Here is a 16,438-nt window from a genome sequence, read left to right on the forward strand (position 1 = left end):
GGATAACATCTCTTCATGCATTTTTCATTCAAAGGTCAAGCAATTAACCAACTTAGGTCAAGCATCCTTTTAAGGGAAACAGAACTTCTCTTAAGAAATACATTGACTCTGAATCGCCCTTACACTTTAATTCAGCATTCACATACATCGGTCTAAACCCATTTCCAATACTCAATGTTTATTTTTCCTTCACTCAATGGTCGACGCGACACCACAATTACTGATTAAAACAAACTTTTAGAGCCGATTGCTTGAATCGGCAATTGGCCTTCATTATTAATCCTGATAAAGCCTCCTTCCCATGTTTTGCCAGAAAGGCATTCGAAGTCTCCTAATTCCCAAAACACTAGATTGGCTGTTGCGATGCTCACAGACTCATCAGTGTGAACCACCTCGACATCATCCTCATGCCAGTGAATCAAACATTGATGCATGGTTGATGGCACACAACAGTTTGCGTGAATCTAGTCATGACCGAGGAGTAAATTGTATGAGCCTTTTCCATCGATGACAAAGAATGTGGTGAGCAGAGTTTTACTCCTGATTGTCAATTCAATGTTTATTGCCCTCTGGGTCTTAGATGTATTCCCTCTGAAGTCTCTAAGCATCATGTCAGTCTCAAGCAAATCTCCTGGTTCCTTGCCAAGCTTACGAAAAGTAGTGTAAGGCATAAGATTGACAGAAGCACCTCCGTTCACTAACATTTTGTTCATCGGCTTCCCATCAATAAAACATTTCATGTATAAAGCCTTCAAGTGCCGATGTTTGACTGGCTTATCAAATATCGCTTGGTGGGTAACCGTCAACTTGGCAACCATCTCTTCATACTCTGATTCATCGAAGTCTGAGTAAACTTCCTGATCTACCGGAGCTCTGAATTCTGATGGCAACAGAAAAGCCATCTGGATATTAGCCGATGGCTGCTTCTTATCAGCTATTTGCTTGGTACGCCACACTTGAGTTTTACCGGATGGCTGAGCCTGCTCTATCTCCTTATTCCTTAGGCGTTGCACTCTTCTCTTCTGGCTTTTTGTTAAACCTCCAGGGCACCATTGGCCTTTCTACCAAACATGTTCCCTCTGGTTGCTTCTTCTTCATGATCAGCCCAGTCTTGGTCAACAACTCTTTTTCCTAGACGATCATAAATACTTTTATTTTTTAAGCACCGATCCATATTATTATGATGATATGCATCCTGGGCATGGATAGACCAGCGGTTGACTTGAGATTTCCTAAACTCCCAATATTGATTACTACATTCTGGACAGTCATGTCTGGTAGGCAATTTCAAACCTTTGTTCTAGCAGTATCTAAAGAAAGGACAATTCCAGTGCGATTCAGCTTGCTTCCTTTCATACCTCTCTTCTTCCAATTGACGTTGGTATTCTTGATCCTCTAACCATCGCTGATAACATTTTTCCTTCTACCGCTGCCACTTGTTTAACAGGATCCGAGATGCGACTTACGGCTTTGTCGCTCCATCCTTTGACATTTTCCCCTGTTCATATCAGCTCCTCTACTGATTATGACGTCTTCTAATCTCTCTGTATTCATCAGCCGATATTTGTATTTTGGGATCAACTGTTCCCATTTCTCTCGATTTGGCCGATGTTAGGACCTTAGTTTTTCCTTTGAATAGCCCAACATCAACCATATTTTGATCTCCTGGGAAAGGATTATCATTCACCTTCATCTTCTGAGGTGTATCAAACTTGAGCCTCCCTTGCTGAATAGCTCTCTATATATACTGCCAGAAAATTCTGTATTCATTGGTGGAATGAGAAGTAGCATTATGGAACTTGCAGAATTTCTTATTCTTCAATTATTCAGGGGGCAACATAATATGATTGTCCAGCAATTTGATCTAGCCCTTCTCAAGTAAGAAGTCAAAGAGCTTGTCTGATTTTATGACATCAAAGTCATAGCTCTCCTCGACTCCTCTTCTCCAAGGATTTGACACCATTACTGTCTTCTTGCCCCAATTCCATTCAGCTGCAGCAACCTCCTCTTCTTCATCTTCATAGCCATCATCTGCTGAGTATGGATTGTAAGCTTCGGCTATGGTGGTACTCTTCTGGAATCGGGTATCTCTGCGCATACTCTGGAATTGGCTATTAAGCGCTGCTATTCGTTGAGCCAATTGACCCAAGTTGTCAAATTCTTGTCCTAGCAACTTTTCTTTCCACATTGACAATATTCCTTGGACAACTAAAGCAGCTAGCTGATCATCGGTCAAGTTCAATGAGAAGCACAAGTTCCTAGTCTCTCAGAATCTCTAAAGAAACTCAATGCCCGATTCATTAGTCCTCTGTCTCATGGTTGTCAAATCGGTTATCTTCTTTTCTCTAGACTCAGTGTAAAAATATGTATGAAACTTCTTTTCTAGGTCAGCCCAATTGGCAATGGAGTTGACTGGTAGTAATGAAAACCAAGTGAAGGCTAGCCCTGACAGGGATAAGGAGAAGAAATGAACTCGATGGGCATCCTCAACTGACGCTTCGCCCAATTATCTAAGATACCGACTGACATGTTCTATTATGCTTGTACTGTCTTGATCGGTGAACTTGACGAACTCTAAGAGCCTGTAATTTGTAGGAAGAGCGACCAAATCATACTATTCTAGATATGGGCATTTGTACGAAAAGGTTAGCCCCTTTGGCTTCAGATCGAACTGATTCTTCATCATCTCGGTCACCTTCAGCAGCAACTCGTCAGCTTGTGGATTTGGGTTTCTTGGTACTTGCTGACCCATCTATGGATTGAAATTCCACGTGCCTTGCCTTATGGAATCTCAATCTGTTGGGTCCTTTGCTGGCTCGCTGCTTGAAGTCTCTGATTATAGACATAAGGATCTATATCTCTACGGATCCTTTGAATTGATGGTGCTATTTTTTTAGCTGACGATGATATGTGGCCTGATGTGCCAAAATTGATCACCTGATTCTGACCTTGCCCCACCTGCTGTTGCACATGTTGTATTGACGGTCCAGGATTGTATTGTATCTGATTCGTAGTAGTACCTAGAGTTTGTTCAGATGAACCTTGAAGTGTCAGGATGTCACCATTACCAGTTGGTGTCGCTTCTTGATGGCTGGTACCGACTTGATTAGTCCCTTGAGTCGACGGGTCTGGAATGTTGTAACAAGTCGATCCAACCTGACCAACTGGAATTTCATGAATTGCCTCTTTCATGGCGTTGTGAAATACGTCAATGAAAGCTTCATTATGGCTTGATATGGCATCACGAACAGATTTGTCTATGACTTCCGTAAAGAAACGTCTGTCTTCAGCTTCGACTGTGTTTGTCTGTCCATATAGTAGAACTCTTGAAAGTGGAAATTTCTGAATAATTATGCTGTCACGTGTTTTTGTGTAGGACAACAAACACTTCTTCTGAAATTCTTCCGTAGCTTTGCTGATGGTATCCTTATCTTCATCAGATAGGTCTTCATAATGTACTATAAGGATGTTGTCATTGTTGTGAGCCGCCATGACGATTGTGGTGTCCCACCAGGCATGCCAGAAACATGTGTCGACACAGAATTTTTGTCTCCGTGCTGAGGACACACGCAGCAAGCCGGAAGGGTCTGCTCGATGGAGTAGATCCGCCTAGCTTCAACGCAAGGGTGGTCGATCCTGCGCAATCCTCCCAAGACGTGCCAGTCAATTTGACCCTGCAATTGACAAGGAGAGAAAGCTCATCAGTAATTAAGGGTGGAACGTGTCGGTGTTGCCAGACAGTCCCGAATGTGCGGCTCTAAGAGTCAATATGAGAGGAGATCGACTAAATAGTCGATTCCAGCATATTCATAAGAATAAATCGATTAAAGCTCATGGGGTCGTATAAGAAGAATCGGTTATCATTTAGGATAAATATTATTTAAGCAAATATTAATCAATGGCAATAAGATATCAATGATGATTGGTTTATGCTGAGCCAATGATTACAAGTAACCGAACTCTTTTTTGTATAAAGAGACAATTCAACACCACTTAACCATTTAATAAAGATAAATCTAATGAACATGTTAAATCTCATCCATCGCCATGACCAGTTAAGGTCATACCTTCTCAGGAATAGATCTACCAACTAACGATCTCCACTCCACGGTGCTAATAGTGGGGTGAGAGGCAGAATCCCACAGGCCATGTTAATGGGCCATGAAATGGTTCTCGCTAACCAATAGATCTACTCAAAATCGAACATGCCTTAACCGCACGCTATGCACGATTAAGATTGATGTAAAACAGCCGATAAAACATAACTCATCGTTTAAGGTGTAGATTAGATCAACTTTAGATTAGCAAACGATGGGTTAAATAAGATGTAAGGCCGATCCAAATCAATCTCAATCAGGCAGAGTGATATTGCTGTAATTAGATGAACGATGAAAGCAATAAGCAATATCGGTAACTTAATGAATCTACCAAAGGCTGCCATACTAAGGTAGAGCCGATAACTTGACCTTGATCTAATTCAAGCAGTGGGGTGTGAGGCAGAATCACACAGGCCATACTTGAATTAGACAAGAGTCGATAACTAGCCTATACCAGAGTCGTAGTGGGGGTCGACCGGATCGATGCAGCCATACGAACAGAGGTATAAACCATGACAGTACTTACAGACAAGCAGTGGAGGTCGACTGGATCGATGCAGCCGTACTCGCTGAAGAACTCATCGAGATCTACTCTACTCCTACTCCTAAGGGGTGGCTGGAGCCAAAAAAAGTAATTGACTTGTATTTGATTGATTGTTGTCTTCTACAATAGCCGGGGTTTGGTATTTATACCCGGAGCCTAAAATGAATCCTACTCGAGCACGACTCAATACAATTCTTTGGTATGAAGGAAATATTCCTATTTTAAGATAATTTGGACTCTAATCTTTCCTCTTTTGTAGAGTCCGATATGTATCTTCTTGGCGCCAATCATACCCTGTCATCGTTATCTGCTGACGTCATTCGGAGAGAATCGATCCAGTGTCGCATTTGATCCAGCAGGTTTCAATCTTTACTCTATAGACTCCTTGATTGGCATAATCCTAGAAACCTACAAGTTCATGTGCTCTTTTCCCAAATTTTGGTGTAAACAGAGACCGAACGCGTGGTCGCAGAACGATAGACCCCCGTAGGGGTCAGAATCAGAAAAGACCTTTTCTGACCCACCAAATCTCACGGCAATACCTCCGAGGGGTCCGATCACGACGAAAGGGAATCGCCGTCCCTAGGACATGCCGTGGGCGACAAAAGAAGGTCAAGGCCTTCAGAGTCCTCCCGTTCGAAAAAGCTTCCGAATGAGTATTTACTCTTCCGCTGGCTCGGGGGCTACTGTCAGGGACCAATACTAGGGTACCCAAAGAAGAGCTAATTGTCATCAACATTGATTCATCCGAGCAGTCAAGAACACGACTACAGCTCCAACCGACCCCTAGGTGCGCGGGCTCCACCTCACCGGACCTCTGGGTCGGGGGCTCCATCTCATCCGACCTCAAGGCCGTGGGCTCCGCCTTGCCCGACCCCGAGGCCACGGGCTCCGTCTCGCCCAATGGGGACCCATATCACCATCAACCACTCCAGGTCCAGGCGTATGGGCCTGGGTCAAAACTCTGACACCAGGGAAGAGACGGGCATGACTCGATGTAACCCGAGGCCATGACAGGTCATACCTGAGGATTCACATCAAGAACAGCATCAGGTATACCGATGTTGTTCTGACTAACCCTCGTACGAACGCTGACAGGCGCGTCAGTTCACCACGATGTTCGCCGGGACGGGATGGAACGCCATGACCGACAGATGACGTCTGCGCATGGCGCCAGTGACTGACAGGGCCACGACGTGGAGCCGTCCCTGTTGACATCTACAGGATCGACGGGACCCGCATGAAGGAGAAGAAGGACCCGATGATCCTGGAAGCCTTCCTCTCTCTGGTTCTTCTCTTTTTCCTCCGCTGTAACCCACGATTTCCCTTGGCCTATAAAAGGGAAAGCAAGACGACCCATGAAGGGGACCCGATCGATCTAGATCCGCACAAGACCGAACCACGAGCTAAAAACACAAGAGCACGACACGAGCACACAGTTGAACAGCGATTGAGCTCTCAGCACCTGTTCATTCCTTTCACCAGAGACTTTGGATCTTTTTTCTCTCTCGCCTGTTTGTAACCCCTACTGCAAACCAAGTGCCGGTAACATGAGCAGCAGCAAACTGGATGTAGGGACGTTCCGCCCAAACCAGTATAAACCCTTGTGTCCTCCGAGCACACCATCCGAGCTGAACACGCAAATACAAATTTACTCGTCGATGGTCCGAAAACACCGACACCTCTCTTGCAGAGATGTGCTTAAGACTACGTGGTGAAGAAAGGCCTACAATGAAGCAAGTGGAGATGGAATTGCAGATTTTACAAAAGAAACAGGTGAGCTTCTTACCAAAGTGGCCTAGAAAATGAGCAGCAAAATAAAACAATGTTGCTAGCTCGAAGAGCTGAAGCTACTTGCCAAGCATTTGCCATACAACCAGGTTCTAGTTTAGAGAAAGAGTTCATGGAATCTACCACCCTACCACGCTAGATGTGTTTATTGATTTGAGTATCGCTCGCTAGCAGGCCCCCTAATTGTGTTCACTGGTCATAACCAGTATAGTTAATGTAAGTCTATATATGGTTGTTCTTTCGCATTAGCATAAACATTTACTCAGTGCTTTGAAAAACTTTGAGACTGTGTCAATAAATAATAATTTCATGTATCGCTTACCTTTTTCAGTACACATGTGAAATTTGATGACTTCGACGCTCTCGGTGGCATGGCCTTCGATGAGCCTGTATTGTTGCTGCACGTCAAGCAGCACGATGCAGCATATCACTCGCATCTGGCTGTTGATTTGCTGCTCCCTCCCTCCTCCTTGGTAGTCAGCTCTAGCCACACCTCGTCCGCTAGCAGGAGCACCCTAAATACCCTTTTTAGGGGAACTTCGTCCCTTTTGTTGTCCCTTTGTATCCATAATGCCCCTGATGTAAACCACATTAGCACAACATTCAGCTGATAAAAATCCCAGTTGGCAACTTACGCAAGATCAAGGCATGCCGCAAGATGGGGACTGTGGCCATGCATTTTTTTTCGTTTCCTTTGGAGTTTGGATGGCCTTTCGATTCTAGAATTGAGTTATGAGTGGATGTCCTTTCGATTCTAGAATTGAGTTATGAGTGGATGTCCTTTTGATTCTAGAATTGGATGGCCTTTTGATTCGATCTATGTATATGTTGTTTTGTGTACAAACTAGAAAGGTGTTCAAACATTGATGGATCCTTTAAAAGGTGGGTGCCAATCACAAATTACCAGAGCAAAAGGCCTTGAGAATTATCTATGCACTAAGAATGTTTAGGAGAGAAACGCTGCCTTGGATAAACCTCCTGAACTGCAACTCAGCACCATTCTCAAGATCTCCCATGCTGCACTCTTGTGCTTGCAACTCTTCATCCTTGAAGGCAACCTTCCTTTTCTGCAATCTCTTACAAGAGACCATTTGCTTGCATTTGTGGTGGCAGTCTGCTTTGGCAAGAGACCAGATATGGATTCAAGTAGAGAGACAGCCATCTTTCTGGCTTCTGAAAACTAGCCTGATCAGTCTGCAGCCTTCAAAAGTTGTGTTGTTGCTGGCCTTCTTGAAAGACTTTTGTCACTTGTCAGTTTGTGCCTTCTTCACCAGACGCATAAAGGACACAACTTTGAGCTGAAAAGACAAACCGTCTCCTCTCCTGAGGGATAGTTGCAGCTCCTGGATAGTCATCTTCAGCTTTGCACAAGGGACTGCTCCAGCTCTTCCTCTACCATTTTCTTTTGTTGGGGGTATGGAGAGCGAAGCTTGATTGCTTGGGGAACAGACATGATCTCCTCTATGCAGTTGTAGATGTCTCCAAGCATCCTCAGACCATCACACATCATGTCAATGTTGCGCATGGCAAAGAGATGAACGCCGTGAAGCTCTGCAACTCTTCTTCTACTTTGGCTTCAGTGGAGAAAGGTTTTGAAGGCAAAACTTGTAGACCTCTGATATGGGTAGTAGCCATGGTTCTAGATGCGATGGAAGATAAAAAGAGGAGTGCAATACTCTCCTGGAACCACTGTTGAGCATCCTATTTATTGGCAAGAGGCAGAAGCAATAAAAAACGATTTGCACGTTTGTTAGTGAAAGCAAGAGTTGACTCTGCTTCAGGTACCTAGTTTCAATTGTGGCAAGAACTATCCACCTCATAAAGCACCAGCGGCATGTCCCAGCCATCTGCGACAAGATCAATCAACAGAGTGATCTCTTGACCATCTGAAAAGTTCAAACGGAATTCATTAGTGAAAAAGAAAGACTGTACACTTCGACTCCTTTGTGGAGTTAAAATTGGACTGAACAAGATGAGCTGTAACTATTTAACTGTACACTTCGACTCCTTTGTGGAGTTAAAATTGGACTGAACAAGATAAGCTGTAACTATTTAAAGCCTAAATCACCTTATTCAGTTTCTGATTGAAGACAAACTTGTGGTGCTACCTCAGAGAGTGATCTCTTCTTGACAAGATCAATCAAGAGAGAGATCTCTTGACAATCTGAAAAGGTGAAAGTGAATTCATTAGTGAAAAGGTAAGACTGCACACTTGACTCCTTTATGGAGTTATTAAAATTGGACCTAACAAGATGAGCAGTAACCGTTAAAGCCTAAATTACCGTATTCAGTTTCAGATTGAAGAGAAAAGGTGTGGTGCTATCTCAGAGCTCCTAGCCTTGGATTCTATGAGACCATAACATGAGCTAATCTTTGAATCTGAAGCGCACACACACATCATAATGGAACATGCCGCAAGGGAAAATATATAGATAAATAACGCAAACATGATCCTACAAATAACGAAATTTGTTTCTACAATGTGCCATACTGACATCTCTCCTACACGATCCTTCATTAAAACCACGAGCCATGACGACTGAACATCGTTGCTGCGCAGCGGGGGTTTGACTTTGATTCCCTTCCCATTTTCGACTCCTGTTCCATCAAACGCTGCTCCTAAAAGAGAGAGAAACTTACCCCTGCTGAAACCTACTCGGCATGCCGGCTCTGGAGGTCATCCCCCATCTCGAAGAAGCCTCCTTGCACTGCACATTGGCGGGTTCCGCGCAGATCCAGCGCTCATGGGGACCGATAGCTCTAGCTCCCAGTTGTCCAGTAACTTTCTGTGCCGCTCGGTCATACTGCTGAAACATGGAGGTGCGACCGAGGAGGACGGGTATGTGGATGTGGCGGATGAAAGCGCCGGCAGAGGGGGATGGCTCGCCGGCGGCAAGGCCTGGGACGGGAGGAGACACGGACACACCAACGAACAAATAGAGTTTAAATCAGCTAGAAGACAATATGGGCATTTGGTCTAGTGGTATGATTCTCGCTTAGGGTGCGAGAGGTCCCGAGTTCAATTCTCGGAATGCCCCCTAATTTTTTTATTTTTCCGAATTTTATCAAATCGAAATCTAAAAAATGTCCTCTATCTTTTCCAGACATACTGTTTTCTCTCAGATATGAGTTTTTCTTCTTCTTTTTTCCTACGAACCAGCACGGACTTGCTCCATCAAGATTATGTTGTTCTCTAAAAACAGATTAAAAAATTACGTGCATTCTTTCGCTTCGTATTTTGAGAAAATTGAGTGCACAAGCATGAATTCGTATATCGTCCATGTTAGGACGAACAATGACAAGTTGTATGCCAACTCTGATATGAAATGATAAGACGTTTACAAACAATGTTTTAGTGGATTCGGAATAATAAACTTGGTGAAGTACGAAGATTTTCATCAAACTATCAAAGAAGCAGCAAGCCATAAGCTAGAACGATATACCCTGCTATCACGTCGGATGCGAAATATTCAATATTTTCACTCAATCGGTAGTAAGTGTAATGCACTCTTTTTTTTCTTTTTAAAAAAATGATGATGCACTCTTGTGTCCTAAATTATTGTACCACTTTTGATGAGGACATCACTTCTTCATCACATACAATGAGAGGAGGAGGACCAGCATGGGCATCCAATGCATCTTTCTCATAGTGGAGGCCTAGCTCAATTGAAGTTGGAGCCCATCTCGGGTTCTAGGACCAATCTGCTTTAAACTGGTCACCCAGGACGTATCCGGACTTCCTTTTCGACGATCCACATATGGTTGGAAAGCTAACTTGATAAGGAAGCCAATCCAAGTGGTTTCACGTCAAAAGACCTTCGGAATCAACAAGAATCGTCGAAACAAGTCAGCGTCCAGAATCTGTCAGGGTGCTGCGACACCGTCTTTTGGTCCGTTGGACCGTGTATCGTATTTGGGCCCATTAGGGGGCACGTCCAGTGGGGGTGACGCCCAAGACTCTATAAATAGCAGTCGTCGCTCTCCTTAGGGTTTGTGTTTTGTTTAGTTCTTGATTTCCTCGTGAAACAGACGTCGTTTTGCTGCAACTGTCGCCGCCAAGGCCGCTTGCTGTGAATCAGGGCCCCAGTTCTTGATCTTATTCGCATGTGGCGATTAGTCCTTTCGAATAAAGACTTGAACTCCTTCTTATTTTCATAAGCCTCATATTTATTTGCAATTTCAGATTGCGTTCATCCCGTTCTTGCTTTTGTTCTCGATTCGCTTGCAGGAAAGCCTTCTCGGCGAGGTCAATTGCGTTCGCGTGGTTGATAACCAACGGAGCAGTGGTGTAACGGTTGTGGAGGTCTGAATCAGTCTTGGTTCGAAGCCTAGATCGTGAACGTCGAGTCTCCACCAATCGACGCTATCATACCTTTCGAAAGATCGGGCCTAGTCTACATCACCTTTGCAAACACACCTTCATACTCCAGACAATAGAAAATGCAAATGGGGCGCAAAAAATTTGCCCTAGGAACACATGCCCTCATATGAATAGATGCGTACGGGGATGCATATGCAGCAGGAGCACGCATTCTCATGTGCATCCAACATTGCATGCACGTGGGGCATATGCCATTAGGGGCAAAAACAACATTCACATGCGGGTGCAGATGCAGCAAACTTGTCACAACAGAGAAGAGGAGGGCACGGGGAGGAGAAAAGTGGCACAAGTGGCGAAGGTCTTGTCCTAGAACAGTTGATATCACCAGAAAAAAAATATTTTCTCCCTGAAGAGCTAGAAAAGACAACAAATAACTTTTCCCGCACGCATCATTGGACAGGGTGGTCATGGGATGATTTATAAGGGCATTTTATCTAACCAACGTGTTGTTGCAATAAAGAAGTCTATAGTCATCGAGTATATTGTGAGATCAGGCAATTCATCAATGAAGTTGCGATACTTTCTGAAATAAATCACAGAAACATTGTGAAACTTTTTGGATGTTGTCTCGAATCTGAGATTCCGTTGCTGGTATATGACTATATTTCCAATGGATCATTGTCTCAAGTTCTCCATGCTGAATCACGAAATGATGTTTCTTTGTTTTGCGATGATTACATAAGAATTGCCATAGAAGCTGTTGGTGCTCTATCATATCTCCACTCAACAGCTTCAATATTAGTCTTCCATCTGTTCGAACTAAACAATCTTAGACTATGGATCTTAATCGCCTAGCTCACCATTTGATGCCCACATAAGCATAGATGCACATGGCGATGTATACACATGGGGCATATGCCCTTAGGGGCAAAAAAAACATTCACGATGCGGATGCAAATGCAGCAAACTTGTCGTAGTAGAGAATGAAGAGGAGGGCACGTGGAGGAGAAAAGTGGCCATGTGGAGAAGGGCGATGTCACTATGTCAAAACTACAAAGAGAAGACACCATTATAAGTGTCAGGAAATTGTGACGCAGGCAGAAATTCACATCATTTTCTCGAGCCGCATGAGGAGAAAACCTCCTATATGTTTCTAGGGGGGGTTGTTTATCTACATCTATCCCAATAAGCTATCTATCGAATCGTTGCAATTGATGTTTGATCTCTGATGTATGATCATAGACGTGTCTAGTAAGAATGCATCTCTAAGGTGTTGGCTCCGAAGAAATAGGTTGCTAGAGGCATATATCAGAGACGCGGATCAAGAAAACGTGTTTGTGATATAAGAATGAGACGCGTCTATGATAGTTTTATATCAGTGACACGTCTAGATGGATTTTGGTCTATGCATTTTTGTCTCGGGCCTAAAAAATATAAAGTCTAGTTAACTCTCGTGTCCCCCTCGCCCCTTTCTCTCTTCCCGCCATGGTTAGCCACTGCTGCCACCGGCGACTGTTGTCTCCTCCAATGATCCCACACTGCTGCATGCCGCCTCTTCTTGTCCCTCTCCCATCCCTCACCCATCTCCTGCCTATGCGCCCTCCCATCCTGTCCCTCAAGCGACGACGATGGTGAGGGACGCACTGGGGCACTGGCCACGGTGGCGGAGTGAGCTACTCGGGCCGTGCGAGGGAGGCTAGATCTGTAGTAGCTCATGTGAGGGACGACAGCCTCTCGAACGAAGGAGGATAGATCCAGGGTTGCTTGTGCTTCGGAGATATCGTCGATGGTGGCCATGGTGGGCTCATCTTGGCACTGGGGAGGCGGCATGAAGTTGAGCGTGCGGTTGTTCAAGCCCCCGCATTCGAAGAGGAGTCGTACCCAAGGAGGGCGTCGCACCACGGGGTCTACACAATCTGCGTATGTGATAACCCCTCATCACAGATGAGTATAGTAAAAACACGACTGTGATAACCCTCATCATAGACGCATCTAAACAACATGCGTCTATGATGACTCCTTATCACAGACACGTTTTGTCTATACACAGGCATCTGTGATGTGGGGTTATTACAGATGCGTCTCCACACGTCTATGATGAGGGGTCACCACAGACGTGCTATGGGAAACACGCGCAAACCCACGTCTGTGATTTGGTTTTCTAACATAGTGTGTGTCGAAAGGGTGGTGCAGGAAGAGAATGGCATCGTGTGCACCTTGTAACAATTACTTAACAAGAACTTGGGCAAGCATAACATTATTCTCCATCATCCAACCCTGAATGGGATTGGTAGGATCTCTCTTTATACATAGGTGATGAAGATATAATGACAGTTCTCGCGTTCATGCACGATATGATTATCTTGATAAGCAATGCTTTATTGTATATAATTTTTTCTTAAATAATAATGCCTAGAATGTTGAGATGCACATGTATGTGGGTTTCGTGTGTAGCACGGTTGTGCAGCGTCTATCATGAATATACATAGAGATATATAGGCACAGTGATGTGCGGTGTCTACCATGAGTATACGTAGAGATAGAGGCTATGATGTACATATGTCTGCATACACATGCATGACTACATGATAGCATCTTACACTACTACAGAATGGACTTGTTGTCCCGGGCGGTAACAGCCTTTAGTCCCGGTTACCGCGCCGGGACAACGATCTCGGGACTAAAGGTGGAACCTTCAGTCCCGGGTCATCGAGCCGGGACTAAAGAGGGACCTTTAGTCCCGGTTGGTAACACCAACCGGGACTAGGCCCTCCAGCCGAGCAACTTGGCGTACCCTTTAGTCCCGGTTGGTAACACCAACCGGGACTAACGGTTCACCCTTTAGTCCCAGTTGGTAACTCCAACCGGGACTAAAGGTTCCTTTTCTTTTTCATTTTTTTTGTTTAATTTGTTTTCAGTTCAGTTACACGTATTTGTTTAATATATAATATGTTTTTATGTACGTATTCTACGCTGCTAATATAAATACACGCATGCGTATAATTACATCTAATTCTCATCTTGAGCATTATTATATTCGAATAAAGTATGAAACTATATATATTATAGATATATATATATATATGTATATATACAACACTTTCATAATCTTGTTCTCGAAAATAACGATATCAATAAACATTTAATTTACATCATTTATTCCTTAGGATCAAAGTAGAACTCGCCGTTGGGATTTAGCACTTTTTCTAGAAGATATCCTGCTATTGACTCTTGAACTGCTTTCAGATGGTCTTTTTACATGACCCTTTGTTTCAACCATTCAGTCTTGCATTTGAAATAAAAGGAAAAGTATTAATACACATATATGTATATATATTCATTTAAAAATAAATAAAAATTGATATATACGTACTCTGAGGACATCTTCAGGAGTTCTTCTTATGTGCGCAGTGATAAATTCACAAACGTAGTATCCACACAAGTTATTACCTGGTTCCTGCCGCAAACACCACTGTACGAGAAGAAGATTATTCTCATCATCTCACACGTAAATTGAAGTACGATATAGTAATTAAACACGTGGAGAAGTGTATATAGTACAACTTACTGGTATTTCAACTACATTAAGTGGTGCCTTGCAATCCTTGCGATGTTGCCGAATAAACTCTTTCCAAACCCTGTGCGACCAATAATGTACGATCGTTAATAAATTATGGTAAAGTCTATTCAATAATAGTTGTGCGCGAGAGATCAAAATTACCCCTGGATAATGTCTATCATATCTTGGTATAGTGCCCATTCTTTTCTCAACGAGTCAAAGATTAGTAACCGACTTTGAGTTTAACTCAATGACAATGAGTATCCAGTGAAAACTGCATTGGTTTATACACACACGTATATGCATATAAGTTGTATTGATATTACATAAAATATGTAGACTACATTATTATTAACACTTACTCAAAGTTGTATGGGAAAAGTATTGTTGTCTTGTCGTGCTGCTTCACGAAGAACATCATGATATTCTCCTGTGCTTCAGATACCCATCGCTCCTTGACAATAATACCGGTTTTGAATACGATATAAGGATCAATGAAGCCAACACTGGTGTCTTGTATTCTTTGGAGCTCTGACTTCTGAAATCTGTATATAAATATAAGTTACATGTGAGGATAATTATATACACGGACTGTCAAGGTCATCAAAACAATGTGTGCATGCATTATATCCTTTGTTTGTCTGACCTAAAAGATTACTTAAAGCAGGCCAATCATTGATTGTTACTAACAACATTACTCGTAGGTCAAAGTGTTCTTGTTTGTACTCATCCCAGACACGTACACCTGATTTGTTCCATAAAACTAGAAGTTCTTCAACTAATGGCTTCAGATAGACATCAATATCGTTGCCAGGTTGCTTCGGACCTTGGATGAGGATCGGCATCATAATGAACTTCCGCTTCATGCATAACCATGGAGGAAGGTTGTAGATACATAGAGTAACTGGCCAAGTGCTATGACTAGTGCTCTGCTCTCCAAAAGGATTCATACCATCTGTACTTAAGGCGAACCTTAAGTTTCTAGCCTCATTTGCAAACTCTGGAAATTCCCTGTCTATCGCTCTCCACTGGGACCCATCAGCTGGGTGTCTCAGCATATTGTCTACCTTACGGTCTTCTTTATACCACCGCAACAACTTTGCATGGTCTTTATTTCTGAACAAACGTTTTAAGCGTGGTATTATAGGAGCATACCACATAACCTTGGTAGGGATTTTCTTTCTAGGACGTTGTTCACCCTCGACGTCACCAGGATCATCGCGCCTGATCTTATACCGCGATGCTTTACATACCGGCCATTCATCCAAATTCTCGTATTCATTGCCATGGTAGAGGATGCAGTCATTAGGACATGCATGTATCTTCTGGATTTTTAATCCCAATGGGCAGACAACCTTTTTTGCTTCGTACGTAGTGGTGGACAATTCATTTGGCTTCGGAAGCATCTTCTTTATGAGGTTCAATAAATTCCCAAATGCCTTGTCGGATATACCATTCTTTGCCTTTCACTGTAGCAATTCCAGTGTTGTACCCAGCTTTTTTTGCCCCTCTTCGGCCGTCGGGTATAGCAACTTTCTATGATCCTCAAGCATACGCTCGAACTTAACTTTCTCTTTTTCACTTTTCCATTCTTGTTGTGCATCACGAATGGCATCGCCAAGAGCATCACCGAGATCATCTTCTACCGCTACCTCTTCTTCATCTCCCCCCATTGTAGTATCATCAAAGGCACCATATTGAGCAATAATGTCATCAATGTCTAAATCTTCTCCTTCACCTTCTTCCATCATGACCCCGCTTTCTCCATGCTTAGTCCAACATATATAGTTTGACATGAAACCTGACTTAAGCAAATGTGAATGAAGACTCATTGAGCTTGAATATTTCTTTAAATTCTTACATAGGGCACATGGACAGCACATGAAACCATCCCGCTTATTTGCCTCGGCCACACCTAAGAAATAGTGCAAGCCCTCAATAAAGTCTTGGGAGCGGCGATTGGCATTGTACATCCAATGGCGTGACATAATCCATATTACACGACAAATTATGAAAACCTTGAACATAATTTAGTATTTTATTACACAACATAAATGACACACACACGGTTGATTAATTAACTAAGTCTGGCTACAACGTAAGCAATCTCAACTATCACTAAACAA

At 43.2% G+C, this 16,438-nt stretch overlaps 1 non-coding gene across 1 annotated transcript; it reads left to right on the forward strand.

Moving 5' to 3' along the window:
• The first annotated feature begins 9,398 nt into the window (after window positions 1-9,398).
• On the forward strand, window positions 9,399-9,470 carry TRNAP-AGG (transfer RNA proline (anticodon AGG)). Its single transcript has one exon. It is a non-coding gene; the product is annotated as a tRNA-Pro (tRNA).
• Window positions 9,471-16,438: the final 6,968 nt, after the last annotated feature.

Source organism: Miscanthus floridulus, chromosome 10 (assembly GCF_019320115.1).
Source record: "Miscanthus floridulus cultivar M001 chromosome 10, ASM1932011v1, whole genome shotgun sequence".
NCBI lineage: Eukaryota > Viridiplantae > Streptophyta > Magnoliopsida > Poales > Poaceae > Miscanthus > Miscanthus floridulus.